At 43.7% G+C, this 12786-nt stretch overlaps 5 non-coding genes across 5 annotated transcripts; all 5 read left to right on the top strand.

Moving 5' to 3' along the window:
* Positions 1-3724: 3724 nt before the first annotated feature.
* Positions 3725-3809, top strand: TRNAR-UCU (transfer RNA arginine (anticodon UCU)). Its single transcript is given in 2 exon segments — positions 3725-3761; positions 3774-3809. It is a non-coding gene; the product is annotated as a tRNA-Arg (tRNA).
* A 1115-nt stretch (positions 3810-4924) lies between these two features.
* On the top strand, positions 4925-5009 carry TRNAR-UCU (transfer RNA arginine (anticodon UCU)). Its single transcript is given in 2 exon segments — positions 4925-4961; positions 4974-5009. It is a non-coding gene; the product is annotated as a tRNA-Arg (tRNA).
* A 1115-nt stretch (positions 5010-6124) lies between these two features.
* Positions 6125-6209, top strand: TRNAR-UCU (transfer RNA arginine (anticodon UCU)). The gene is given in 2 exon segments: positions 6125-6161; positions 6174-6209. It is a non-coding gene; the product is annotated as a tRNA-Arg (tRNA).
* A 1115-nt stretch (positions 6210-7324) lies between these two features.
* TRNAR-UCU (transfer RNA arginine (anticodon UCU)) lies at positions 7325-7409 on the top strand. Its single transcript is given in 2 exon segments — positions 7325-7361; positions 7374-7409. It is a non-coding gene; the product is annotated as a tRNA-Arg (tRNA).
* A 5067-nt stretch (positions 7410-12476) lies between these two features.
* TRNAR-UCU (transfer RNA arginine (anticodon UCU)) lies at positions 12477-12561 on the top strand. The gene is given in 2 exon segments: positions 12477-12513; positions 12526-12561. It is a non-coding gene; the product is annotated as a tRNA-Arg (tRNA).
* Positions 12562-12786: the final 225 nt, after the last annotated feature.

Here is a 12786-nt window from a genome sequence, read left to right as displayed (position 1 = left end):
CGGAGTAGGCAGCAACACCGGGGACCAACCTCCTCCTTGGGCTGATCTGGGTACTGGCGTCAGACTGCTGAGTAGCGCTTGTTGCTACCTCCTCTTCCTGATCCAATACCAAGAGTGGCTGCGCATCAGAAATGTCCTCTTGATATGGATCGGAAAATAATTCCAGTGACTCAAGCGGAAGGTATGTGGTGGTGGTGGTGGTGGTCGTGTTGTTGGTGGTAGTGTCTTTGGGGGTGCACATAGCAGAGAGTGAAGAAGAGGGTGCAGATCGAGAGGATGAGGAGGGTGCAGAAGAGTAAGGCTGAGCGAGCCACTCAACCAAGTCTGGTGCATCCTTTAAAGTAATTGAACGCACCTTCTGCAACTTCCCACTTTGGCTCAAGCCTGTTGCTCCTGCCCTACCCCTACCACCCCTGCGGAAGGGCCTGCCTCTTCCTCTGCATGTCATTTTTTAAATGACCCTGTGACAAAACTCTTAGTCCCTATACCGCTGAAGGACTGCTGCAGTATAGGTGAGCGGTCAGCAGTGGTGCACGTCAACCCTATCTATTGTGGACCTATAGCGGTCCTTACAGAACAGCAGACTGTACCGCACTCAAGCCTATGTACCGTAGCACCCTATACCAAGTTACCAGTCCTTATAAGAACTTTTGTGGACCAAGCAGGTTGTGTATTAGTGTTTAGCAGACTGTACGTCAGTCCCTATACCGCTGAAGGACTGCTGCAGTATAGGGCAGCGGTCAGCAGTGGTGCACGTCAACCCTATCTATTGTGGACCGATAGCGGTCCTTACAGAACAGCAGACTGTACCGCACTCAAGCCTATGTACCGTAGCACCCTATACCAAGTTACCAGTCCTTATAAGAACTTTTGTGGACCAAGCAGGTTGTGTATTAGTGTTTAGCAGACTGTACCTCAGTCCCTATACCGCTGAAGGACTGCTGCAGTATAGGGCAGCGGTCAGCAGTGGTGCACGTCAACCCTATCTATTGTGGACCGATAGCGGTCCTTACAGAACAGCAGACTGTACCGCACTCAAGCCTATGTACCGTAGCACCCTATACCAAGTTACCAGTCCTTATAAGAACTTTTGTGGACCAAGCAGGTTGTGTATTAGTGTTTAGCAGACTGTACGTCAGTCCCTATACCGCTGAAGGACTGCTGCAGTATAGGGCAGCGGTCAGCAGTGGTGCACGTCAACCCTATCTATTGTGGACCGATAGCGGTCCTTACAGAACAGCAGACTGTACCGCACTCAAGCCTATGTACCGTAGCACCCTATACCAAGTTACCAGTCCTTATAAGAACTTTTGTGGACCAAGCAGGTTGTGTATTAGTGTTTAGCAGACTGTACCTCAGTCCCTATACCGCTGAAGGACTGCTGCAGTATAGGGCAGCGGTCAGCAGTGGTGCACGTCAACCCTATCTATTGTGGACCGATAGCGGTCCTTACAGAACAGCAGACTGTACCGCACTCAAGCCTATGTACCGTAGCACCCTATACCAAGTTACCAGTCCTTATAAGAACTTTTGTGGACCAAGCAGGTTGTGTATTAGTGTTTAGCAGACTGTACGTCAGTCCCTATACCGCTGAAGGACTGCTGCAGTATAGGGCAGCGGTCAGCAGTGGTGCACGTCAACCCTATCTATTGTGGACCGATAGCGGTCCTTACAGAACAGCAGACTGTACCGCACTCAAGCCTATGTACCGTAGCACCCTATACCAAGTTACCAGTCCTTATAAGAACTTTTGTGGACCAAGCAGGTTGTGTATTAGTGTTTAGCAGACTGTACCTCAGTCCCTATACCGCTGAAGGACTGCTGCAGTATAGGGCAGCGGTCAGCAGTGGTGCACGTCAACCCTATCTATTGTGGACCGATAGCGGTCCTTACAGAACAGCAGACTGTACCGCACTCAAGCCTATGTACCGTAGCACCCTATACCAAGTTACCAGTCCTTATAAGAACTTTTGTGGAACAAGCAGGTTGTGTGTTAGTGATTAGCAGACTGTACGTCAGTCCCTATACCGCTGAAGGACTGCTGCAGTATAGGGCAGCGGTCAGCAGTGGTGCACGTCAACCCTATCTATTGTGGACCGATAGCGGTCCTTACAGAACAGCAGACTGTACCGCACTCAAGCCTATGTACCGTAGCACCCTATACCAAGTTACCAGTCCTTATAAGAACTTTTGTGGAACAAGTGAGTTGTGAATGTTTAGCAGACTGCAGCAGAAGGGCAGCAGTCAAGTATAATATCCTTTCTATATTTGGAAGAAAGAATATTATACATGTACAAGCCTATTACTGTACCACTGATACCAGTCCTGAAAAGAACCTTTGTGGAACTAATAATAACAGCAAGTCTTTAAAATTACCCTCACTGCCTGACAACACTGCTTCCTTCCTGTCCCTATACAAATTGGCAAAAAAAGAGAACGATTAGTGGTTACTGGAACAGCTCTTTTGTGGACCTTGATAGTAACAGCTAATGATGATGATGATGATGATGATGATGAAAGACTAATCTGGCTGTCCCTGTAGCATACACCGTCCTTTCCCTTTCTCTAAACTAACAAAAGACACTCAGGCTGCTGCAAGAATCAGCAGCACAGCAAACCTATCAACACCTAACACCTATACCAGTCCTGAAAAGAACTTTTGTGTACCAAATAGCTAGTGGTTTATCTCTCCCTACTCCACACAGGAACCTGTCCCTATCGTAACAGAAGAAAGAATGTAAAATGGCCACCGGATCGGGTGTATTTATAGGTTAGGGGGAATGTACAAGTGTCCATGTGCTGTCATGTCTCAATTGGCTGTCCTGTATCACATGATAAACGTGTCACCAAAGGTTAAAGTTCTTGTATACATTAAACACGTAAGTCCGCCGCGGCGAACGACGGAAAAAGGCGTTCGAACGTGCGGACCGCGAATGTCGGAAATTCGCCGCGAAACGACCGCCGGGCGAACCGTTCGGCCATCACTACCCGTGATATCTCTCGACTATTGCAACTCCTTACTCTATGGCCTGCCTCTAAACAGACCATTCCCCCTTCAGTCTATCTGATTCGCTACTGCCAGTTGTATCCCCCTTACCAACCATTTACTAGTAGAGGTGTCAGCCACCCGATCTCTGCCAATCTCTCCTTGGCTTCCGTTCTCCCAACAAATCAAATTCAAAATACTAAGGGCATAAAAAGCTTCCCACAACTCTGCCTCTAGCTACATCATTAACCTTATCATATAGTATCAAATAAACCACCCTGTTCTCTGCTTCCAAGAACTCCTGTTCGCTAGCTCCCTCAAAACTTCATCCCATGCTGTCCTCTGGGATTTTCCCATGGACTATCCCATCCTCTCAGATTCCCTACACCAATCTATATGGCTATTTCCCTGTCTGTATGCTTCAGGTGATCCCTGCAAACTCATCTATTCAGGATAGTCTTTCCTGACATCACCTAATTGCTGAGCTCTTCCTTTCTCCAACAACTAATCAACGGTACAAATATTTCTACTTAACATGACCTCCGGTTCCCACTTAAATATCAAAAGATATTGCACTAAGGCACATGCCCAAGCAGGTAAATTTAAATCTTAAACTGTATCTGGACCAGATCTTGAGCTCATCCCTATTATTTAGCAGTGACCATTATTCAATTGTGTTTATTTGTTACGACTTGAATAGTTCCTCAGGCAAGTTCCTCTAACAAAGTCTTCAGAGAGGGCTCTGTGGCGCAATGGATAGCGCATTGGACTTCTAGTTGGTGTAGTAATTCAAAGGTTGTGGGTTCGAGTCCCACCAGAGTCGGTTTTATATAGTCATTCTTCATAGTGATGCTGCTCTAATGCTTTATAAAGTAATGGATTACATTCATAAGGGAGCTTTATTGACGTGGATTTGCTGCACAAGTTAACGATAGAGCCTAGTGGTTTAGGCTTCTCTTGAGAGTTGATATCAGCAAAATTGGAAGTACCCTGTGCAATTCAGAGCAAAGAGAGGGAATGGTAAGCTAACCTGCGTTATATTGTTCCCTTCCCTCATGCCCGGTGCAAGCTGTAATTCTTTATGTACCCTTTTGTCAGCCCCACAACTATTTACTGTCTAAATCTCGCTACCTTCACCACAATAAGAATTCCAAAGAATGCCCCATTTTTACCAATGACACCACCAAACTTTCACTTCACTCCCGTGATATCTCTCGACTATTGCAACTCCTTACCCTATGGCCTGCCTCTAAACAGACCATTCCCCCTTCAGTCTATCTGATTCGCTACTGCCAGTTGTATCCCCCTTACCAACCATTTACTAGTAGAGGTGTCAGCCACCCGATCTCTGCCAATCTCTCCTTGGTTTCCGTTCTCCCAACAAATCAAATTCAAAATACTAAGGGCATAAAAAGCTTCCCCCAACTCTGCCTCTAGCTACATCATTAACCTTATCATATAGTATCAAATAAACCACCCTGTTCTCTGCTTCCAAGAACTCCTGTTTGCTAGCTCCCTCAACACTTCATCCCATGCTGTCCTCTGGGATTTTCCCATGGACTATCCCATCCTCTCAGATTCCCTACACCAATCTATATGGCTATTTCCCTGTCTGTATGCTTCAGGTGATCCCTGCAAACTCATCTATTCAGGATAGTCTTTCCTGCCATCACCTAATTGCTGAGCTCTTCCTTTCTCCAACAACTAATCAACGGTACAAATATTTCTACTTAACACGATCTCCGGTTCCCACTTAAATATCAAAAGATATTGCACTAAGGCACATGCCCAAGCAGGTAAATTTAAATCTTAAACTGTATCTGGACCAGATCTTGAGCTCATCCCTATTATTTAGCAGTGACCATTATTCAATTGTGTTTATTTGTTACGACTTAAATAGTTCCTCAGGCAAGTTCCTCTAACAAAGTCTTCAGAGAGGGCTCTGTGGCGCAATGGATAGCGCATTGGACTTCTAGTTGGTGTAGTAATTCAAAGGTTGTGGGTTCGAGTCCCACCAGAGTCGGTTTTATATAGTCATTCTTCATAGTGATGCTGCTCTAATGCTTTATAAAGTAATGGATTACATTCATAAGGGAGCTTTATTGACGTGGATTTGCTGCACAAGTTAACGATAGAGCCTAGTGGTTTAGGCTTCTCTTGAGAGTTGATATCAGCAAAATTGGAAGTACCCTGTGCAATTCAGAGCAAAGAGAGGGAATGGTAAGCTAACCTGCGTTATATTGTTCCCTTCCCTCATGCCCGGTGCAAGCTGTAATTCTTTATGTACCCTTTTGTCAGCCCCACAACTATTTACTGTCTAAATCTCGCTACCTTCCCCACAATAAGAATTCCAAAGAATGCCCCATTTTTACCAATGACACCACCAAACTTCCACTTCACTCCCGTGATATCTCTCGACTATTGCAACTCCTTACTCTATGGCCTGCCTCTAAACAGACCATTCCCCCTTCAGTCTATCTGATTCGCTACTGCCAGTTGTATCCCCCTTACCAACCATTTACTAGTAGAGGTGTCAGCCACCCGATCTCTGCCAATCTCTCCTTGGCTTCCGTTCTCCCAACAAATCAAATTCAAAATACTAAGGGCATAAAAAGCTTCCCACAACTCTGCCTCTAGCTACATCATTAACCTTATCATATAGTATCAAATAAACCACCCTGTTCTCTGCTTCCAAGAACTCCTGTTCGCTAGCTCCCTCAAAACTTCATCCCATGCTGTCCTCTGGGATTTTCCCATGGACTATCCCATCCTCTCAGATTCCCTACACCAATCTATATGGCTATTTCCCTGTCTGTATGCTTCAGGTGATCCCTGCAAACTCATCTATTCAGGATAGTCTTTCCTGCCATCACCTAATTGCTGAGCTCTTCCTTTCTCCAACAACTAATCAACGGTACAAATATTTCTACTTAACATGACCTCCGGTTCCCACTTAAATATCAAAAGATATTGCACTAAGGCACATGCCCAAGCAGGTAAATTTAAATCTTAAACTGTATCTGGACCAGATCTTGAGCTCATCCCTATTATTTAGCAGTGACCATTATTCAATTGTGTTTATTTGTTACGACTTGAATAGTTCCTCAGGCAAGTTCCTCTAACAAAGTCTTCAGAGAGGGCTCTGTGGCACAATGGATAGCGCATTGGACTTCTAGTTGGTGTAGTAATTCAAAGGTTGTGGGTTCGAGTCCCACCAGAGTCGGTTTTATATAGTCATTCTTCATAGTGATGCTGCTCTAATGCTTTATAAAGTAATGGATTACATTCATAAGGGAGCTTTATTGACGTGGATTTGCTGCACAAGTTAACGATAGAGCCTAGTGGTTTAGGCTTCTCTTGAGAGTTGATATCAGCAAAATTGGAAGTACCCTGTGCAATTCAGAGCAAAGAGAGGGAATGGTAAGCTAACCTGCGTTATATTGTTCCCTTCCCTCATGCCCGGTGCAAGCTGTAATTCTTTATGTACCCTTTTGTCAGCCCCACAACTATTTACTGTCTAAATCTCGCTACCTTCCCCACAATAAGAATTCCAAAGAATGCCCCATTTTTACCAATGACACCACCAAACTTTCACTTCACTCCCGTGATATCTCTCGACTATTGCAACTCCTTACTCTATGGCCTGCCTCTAAACAGACCATTCCCCCTTCAGTCTATCTGATTCGCTACTGCCAGTTGTATCCCCCTTACCAACCATTTACTAGTAGAGGTGTCAGCCACCCGATCTCTGCCAATCTCTCCTTGGCTTCCGTTCTCCCAACAAATCAAATTCAAAATACTAAGGGCATAAAAAGCTTCCCACAACTCTGCCTCTAGCTACATCATTAACCTTATCATATAGTATCAAATAAACCACCCTGTTCTCTGCTTCCAAGAACTCCTGTTCGCTAGCTCCCTCAACACTTCATCCCATGCTGCCCTCTTCGATTTTCCCATGGACTATCCCATCCTCTCAAATTCCTTACACCAATCTATATGGCTATTTCCTTGTCTGTATGCTTCAGGTGATCCCTGCAAACTAATCTATTCAGGATAGTCTTTCCTGCCATCACCTAATTGCTGAGCTCTTCCTTTCTCCAACAACTAATCAACGGTACAAATATTTCTACTTAACATGACCTCCGGTTCCCACTTAAATATCAAAAGATATTGCACTAAGGCACATGCCCAAGCAGGTAAATTTAAATCTTAAACTGTATCTGGACCAGATCTTGAGCTCATCCCTATTATTTAGCAGTGACCATTATTCAATTGTGTATATTTGTTACAACTTGAATAGTTCCTCAGGCAAGTTCCCCTAACAAAGTCTTCAGAGAGGGCTCTGTGGCGCAATGGATAGCGCTTTGGACTTCTAGTTGGTGTAGTAATTCAAAGGTTGTGGGTTCGAGTCCCACCAGCGTCAGTTTTATATAGTCATTCTTCATAGTGATGCTGCTCTAATGCTTTATAAAGTAATGGATTACATTCATAAGGGAGCTTTATTGACGTGGATTTGCTGCACAAGTTAACGATAGAGCCTAGTGGTTTAGGCTTCTCTTGAGAGTTGATATCAGCAAAATTGGAAGTACCCTGTGCAATTCAGAGCAAAGAGAGGGAATGGTAAGCTAACCTGCGTTATATTGTTCCCTTCCCTCATGCCCGGTGCAAGCTGTAATTCTTTATGTACCCTTTTGTCAGCCCCACAACTATTTACTGTCTAAATCTCGCTATCTTCCCCACAATAAGAATTCCAAAGAATGCCCCATTTTTACCAATGACACCACCAAACTTTCACTTCACTCCCGTGATATCTCTCGACTATTGCAACTCCTTACTCTATGGCCTGCCTCTAAACAGACCATTCCCCCTTCAGTCTATCTGATTCGCTACTGCCAGTTGTATCCCCCTTACCAACCATTTACTAGTAGAGGTGTCAGCCACCCGATCTCTGCCAATCTCTCCTTGGCTTCCGTTCTCCCAACAAATCAAATTCAAAATACTAAGGGCATAAAAATCTTCCCACAACTCTGCCTCTAGCTACATCATTAACCTTATCATATAGTATCAAATAAACCACCCTGTTCTCTGCTTCCAAGAACTCCTGTTCGCTAGCTCCCTCAACACTTCATCCCATGCTGTCCTCTGGGATTTTCCCATGGACTATCCCATCCTCTCAAATTCCCTACACCAATCTATATGGCTATTTCCTTGTCTGTATGCTTCAGGTGATCCCTGCAAACTCATCTATTCAGGATAGTCTTTCCTGCCATCACCTAATTGCTGAGCTCTTCCTTTCTCCAACAACTAATAAACGGTACAAATATTTCTACTTAACATGACCTCCGGTTCCCACTTAAATATCAAAAGATATTGCACTAAGGCACATGCCCAAGCAGGTAAATTTAAATCTTAAACTGTATCTGGACCAGATCTTGAGCTCATCCCTATTATTTAGCAGTGACCATTATTCAATTGTGTATATTTGTTACAACTTGAATAGTTCCTCAGGCAAGTTCCTCTAACAAAGTCTTCAGAGAGTGCTCTGTGGCGCAATGGATAGCGCATTGGACTTCTAGTTGGTGTAGTAATTCAAAGGTTGTGGGTTCGAGTCCCACCAGCGTCAGTTTTATATAGTCATTCTTCATAGTGATGCTGCTCTAATGCTTTATAAAGTAATGGATACATTCATAAGGGAGCTTTATTGACGTGGATTTGCTGCACAAGTTAACGATAGAGCCTAGTGGTTTAGGCTTCTCTTGAGAGTTGATATCAGCAAAATTGGAAGTACCCTGTGCAATTCAGAGCAAAGAGAGGGAATGGTAAGCTAACCTGCGTTATATTGTTCCCTTCCCTCATGCCCGGTGCAAGCTGTAATTCTTTATGTACGCTTTTGTCAGCCCCACAACTATTTACTGTCTAAATCTCGCTATCTTCCCCACAATAAGAATTCCAAAGAATGCCCCATTTTTACCAATGACACCACCAAACTTTCACTTCACTCCCGTGATATCTCTCGACTATTGCAACTCCTTACTCTATGGCCTGCCTCTAAACAGACCATTCCCCCTTCAGTCTATCTGATTCGCTACTGCCAGTTGTATCCCCCTTACCAACCATTTACTAGTAGAGGTGTCAGCCACCCGATCTCTGCCAATCTCTCCTTGGCTTCCGTTCTCCCAACAAATCAAATTCAAAATACTAAGGGCATAAAAAGCTTCCCACAACTCTGCCTCTAGCTACATCATTAACCTTATCATATAGTATCAAATAAACCACCCTGTTCTCTGCTTCCAAGAACTCCTGTTCGCTAGCTCCCTCAACACTTCATCCCATGCTGTCCTCAGGGATTTTCCCATGGACTATCCCATCCTCTCAAATTCCCTACACCAATCTATATGGCTATTTCCTTGTCTGTATGCTTCATGTGATCCCTGCAAACTCATCTATTCAGGATAGTCTTTCCTGCCATCACCTAATTGCTGAGCTCTTCCTTTCTCCAACAACTAATCAACGGTACAAATATTTCTACTTAACATGACCTCCGGTTCCCACTTAAATATCAAAAGATATTGCACTAAGGCACATGCCCAAGCAGGTAAATTTAAATCTTAAACTGTATCTGGACCAGATCTTGAGCTCATCCCTATTATTTAGCAGTGACCATTATTCAATTGTGTATATTTGTTACAACTTGAATAGTTCCTCAGGCAAGTTCCTCTAACAAAGTCCTCTAACAAAGTCCTCAGAGAGGGCTCTGTGGCGCAATGGATAGCGCATTGGGCTTCTAGTTGGTGTAGTAATTCAAAGGTTGTGGGTTCGAGTCCCACCAGCGTCAGTTTTATATAGTCATTCTTCATAGTGATGCTGCTCTAATGCTTTATAAAGTAATGGATTACATTCATAAGGGAGCTTTATTGACGTGGATTTGCTGCACAAGTTAACGATAGAGCCTAGTGGTTTAGGCTTCTCTTGAGAGTTGATATCAGCAAAATTGGAAGTACCCTGTGCAATTCAGAGCAAAGAGAGGGAATGGTAAGCTAACCTGCGTTATATTGTTCCCTTCCCTCATGCCCGGTGCAAGCTGTAATTCTTTATGTACCCTTTTGTCAGCCCCACAACTATTTACTGTCTAAATTTTGCTACCTTCCCCACAATAAGAATTCCAAAGAATGCCCCATTTTTTTTTAGTCATTCTTCATAGTGATGCTGCTCTAATGCTTTATAAAGTAATGGATACATTCATAAGGGAGCTTTATTGACGTGGATTTGCTGCACAAGTTAACGATAGAGCCTAGTGGTTTAGGCTTCTCTTGAGAGTTGATATCAGCAAAATTGGAAGTACCCTGTGCAATTCAGAGCAAAGAGAGGGAATGGTAAGCTAACCTGCGTTATATTGTTCCCTTCCCTCATGCCCGGTGCAAGCTGTAATTCTTTATGTACCCTTTTGTCAGCCCCACAACTATTTACTGTCTAAATTTTGCTACCTTCCCCACAATAAGAATTCCAAAGAATGCCCCATTTTTACCAATGACACCACCAAACTTTCACTTCACTCCCGTGATATCTCTCGACTATTGCAACTCCTTACTCTATGGCCTGCCTCTAAACAGACCATTCCCCCTTCAGTCTATCTGATTCGCTACTGCCAGTTGTATCCCCCTTACCAACCATTTACTAGTAGAGGTGTCAGCCACCCGATCTCTGCCAATCTCTCCTTGGCTTCCGTTCTCCCAACAAATCAAATTCAAAATACTAAGGGCATAAAAAGCTTCCCACAACTCTGCCTCTAGCTACATCATTAACCTTATCATATAGTATCAAATAAACCACCCTGTTCTCTGCTTCCAAGAACTCCTGTTCGCTAGCTCCCTCAACACTTCATCCCATGCTGTCCTCAGGGATTTTCCCATGGACTATCCCATCCTCTCAAATTCCCTACACCAATCTATATGGCTATTTCCTTGTCTGTATGCTTCAGGTGATCCCTGCAAACTCATCTATTCAGGATAGTCTTTCCTGCCATCACCTAATTGCTGAGCTCTTCCTTTCTCCAACAACTAATCAACGGTACAAATATTTCTACTTAACATGACCTCCGGTTCCCACTTAAATATCAAAAGATATTGCACTAAGGCACATGCCCAAGCAGGTAAATTTAAATCTTAAACTGTATCTGGACCAGATCTTGAGCTCATCCCTATTATTTAGCAGTGACCATTATTCAATTGTGTATATTTGTTACAACTTGAATAGTTCCTCAGGCAAGTTCCTCTAACAAAGTCTTCAGAGAGGGCTCTGTGGCACAATGGATAGCGCATTGGACTTCTAGTTGGTGTAGTAATTCAAAGGTTGTGGGTTCGAGTCCCACCAGCGTCAGTTTTATATAGTCATTCTTCATAGTGATGCTGCTCTAATGCTTTATAAAGTAATGGATACATTCATAAGGGAGCTTTATTGACGTGGATTTGCTGCACAAGTTAACGATAGAGCCTAGTGGTTTAGGCTTCTCTTGAGAGTTGATATCAGCAAAATTGGAAGTACCCTGTGCAATTCAGAGCAAAGAGAGGGAATGGTAAGCTAACCTGCGTTATATTGTTCCCTTCCCTCATGCCCGGTGCAAGCTGTAATTCTTTATGTACCCTTTTGTCAGCCCCACAACTATTTACTGTCTAAATCTCGCTATCTTCCCCACAATAAGAATTCCAAAGAATGCCCCATTTTTACCAATGACACCACCAAACTTTCACTTCACTCCCGTGATATCTCTCGACTATTGCAACTCCTTACTCTATGGCCTGCCTCTAAACAGACCATTCCCCCTTCAGTCTATCTGATTCGCTACTGCCAGTTGTATCCCCCTTACCAACCATTTACTAGTAGAGGTGTCAGCCACCCGATCTCTGCCAATCTCTCCTTGGCTTCCGTTCTCAAAACAAATCAAATTCAAAATACTAAGGGCATAAAAAGCTTCCCACAACTCTGCCTCTAGCTACATCATTAACCTTATCATATAGTATCAAATAAACCACCCTGTTCTCTGCTTCCAAGAACTCCTGTTCGCTAGCTCCCTCAACACTTCATCCCATGCTGTCCTCTGGGATCTTCCCATGGACTATCCCATCCTCTCAGATTCCCTACACCAATCTATATGGCTATTTCCCTGTCTGTATGCTTCAGGTGATCCCTGCAAACTCATCTATTCAGGATAGTCTTTCCTGCCATCACCTAATTGCTGAGCTCTTCCTTTCTCCAACAACTAATCAACGGTACAAATATTTCTACTTAACATGACCTCCGGTTCCCACTTAAATATCAAAAGATATTGCACTAAGGCACATGCCCAAGCAGGTAAATTTAAATCTTAAACTGTATCTGGACCAGATCTTGAGCTCATCCCTATTATTTAGCAGTGACCATTATTCAATTGTGTATATTTGTTACAACTTGAATAGTTCCTCAGGCAAGTTCCTCTAACAAAGTCTTCAGAGAGGGCTCTGTGGCGCAATGGATAGCGCATTGGACTTCTAGTTGGTGTAGTAATTCAAAGGTTGTGGGTTCGAGTCCCACCAGCGTCAGTTTTATATAGTCATTCTTCATAGTGATGCTGCTCTAATGCTTTATAAAGTAATGGATACATTCATAAGGGAGCTTTATTGACGTGGATTTGCTGCACAAGTTAACGATAGAGCCTAGTGGTTTAGGCTTCTCTTGAGAGTTGATATCAGCAAAATTGGAAGTACCCTGTGCAATTCAGAGCAAAGAGAGGGAATGGTAAGCTAACCTGCGTTATATTGTTCCCT

The sequence above is a fragment of the Lithobates pipiens genome, unplaced genomic scaffold (assembly GCF_037356315.1).
Source record: "Lithobates pipiens isolate NorthernLeopardFrog02 unplaced genomic scaffold, aLitPip1_a1.2 Scaffold_13, whole genome shotgun sequence".
NCBI lineage: Eukaryota > Metazoa > Chordata > Amphibia > Anura > Ranidae > Lithobates > Lithobates pipiens.
Note: the sequence above shows the minus strand (reverse complement) of the source record. Positions and strands in the feature narration are given on the sequence as shown.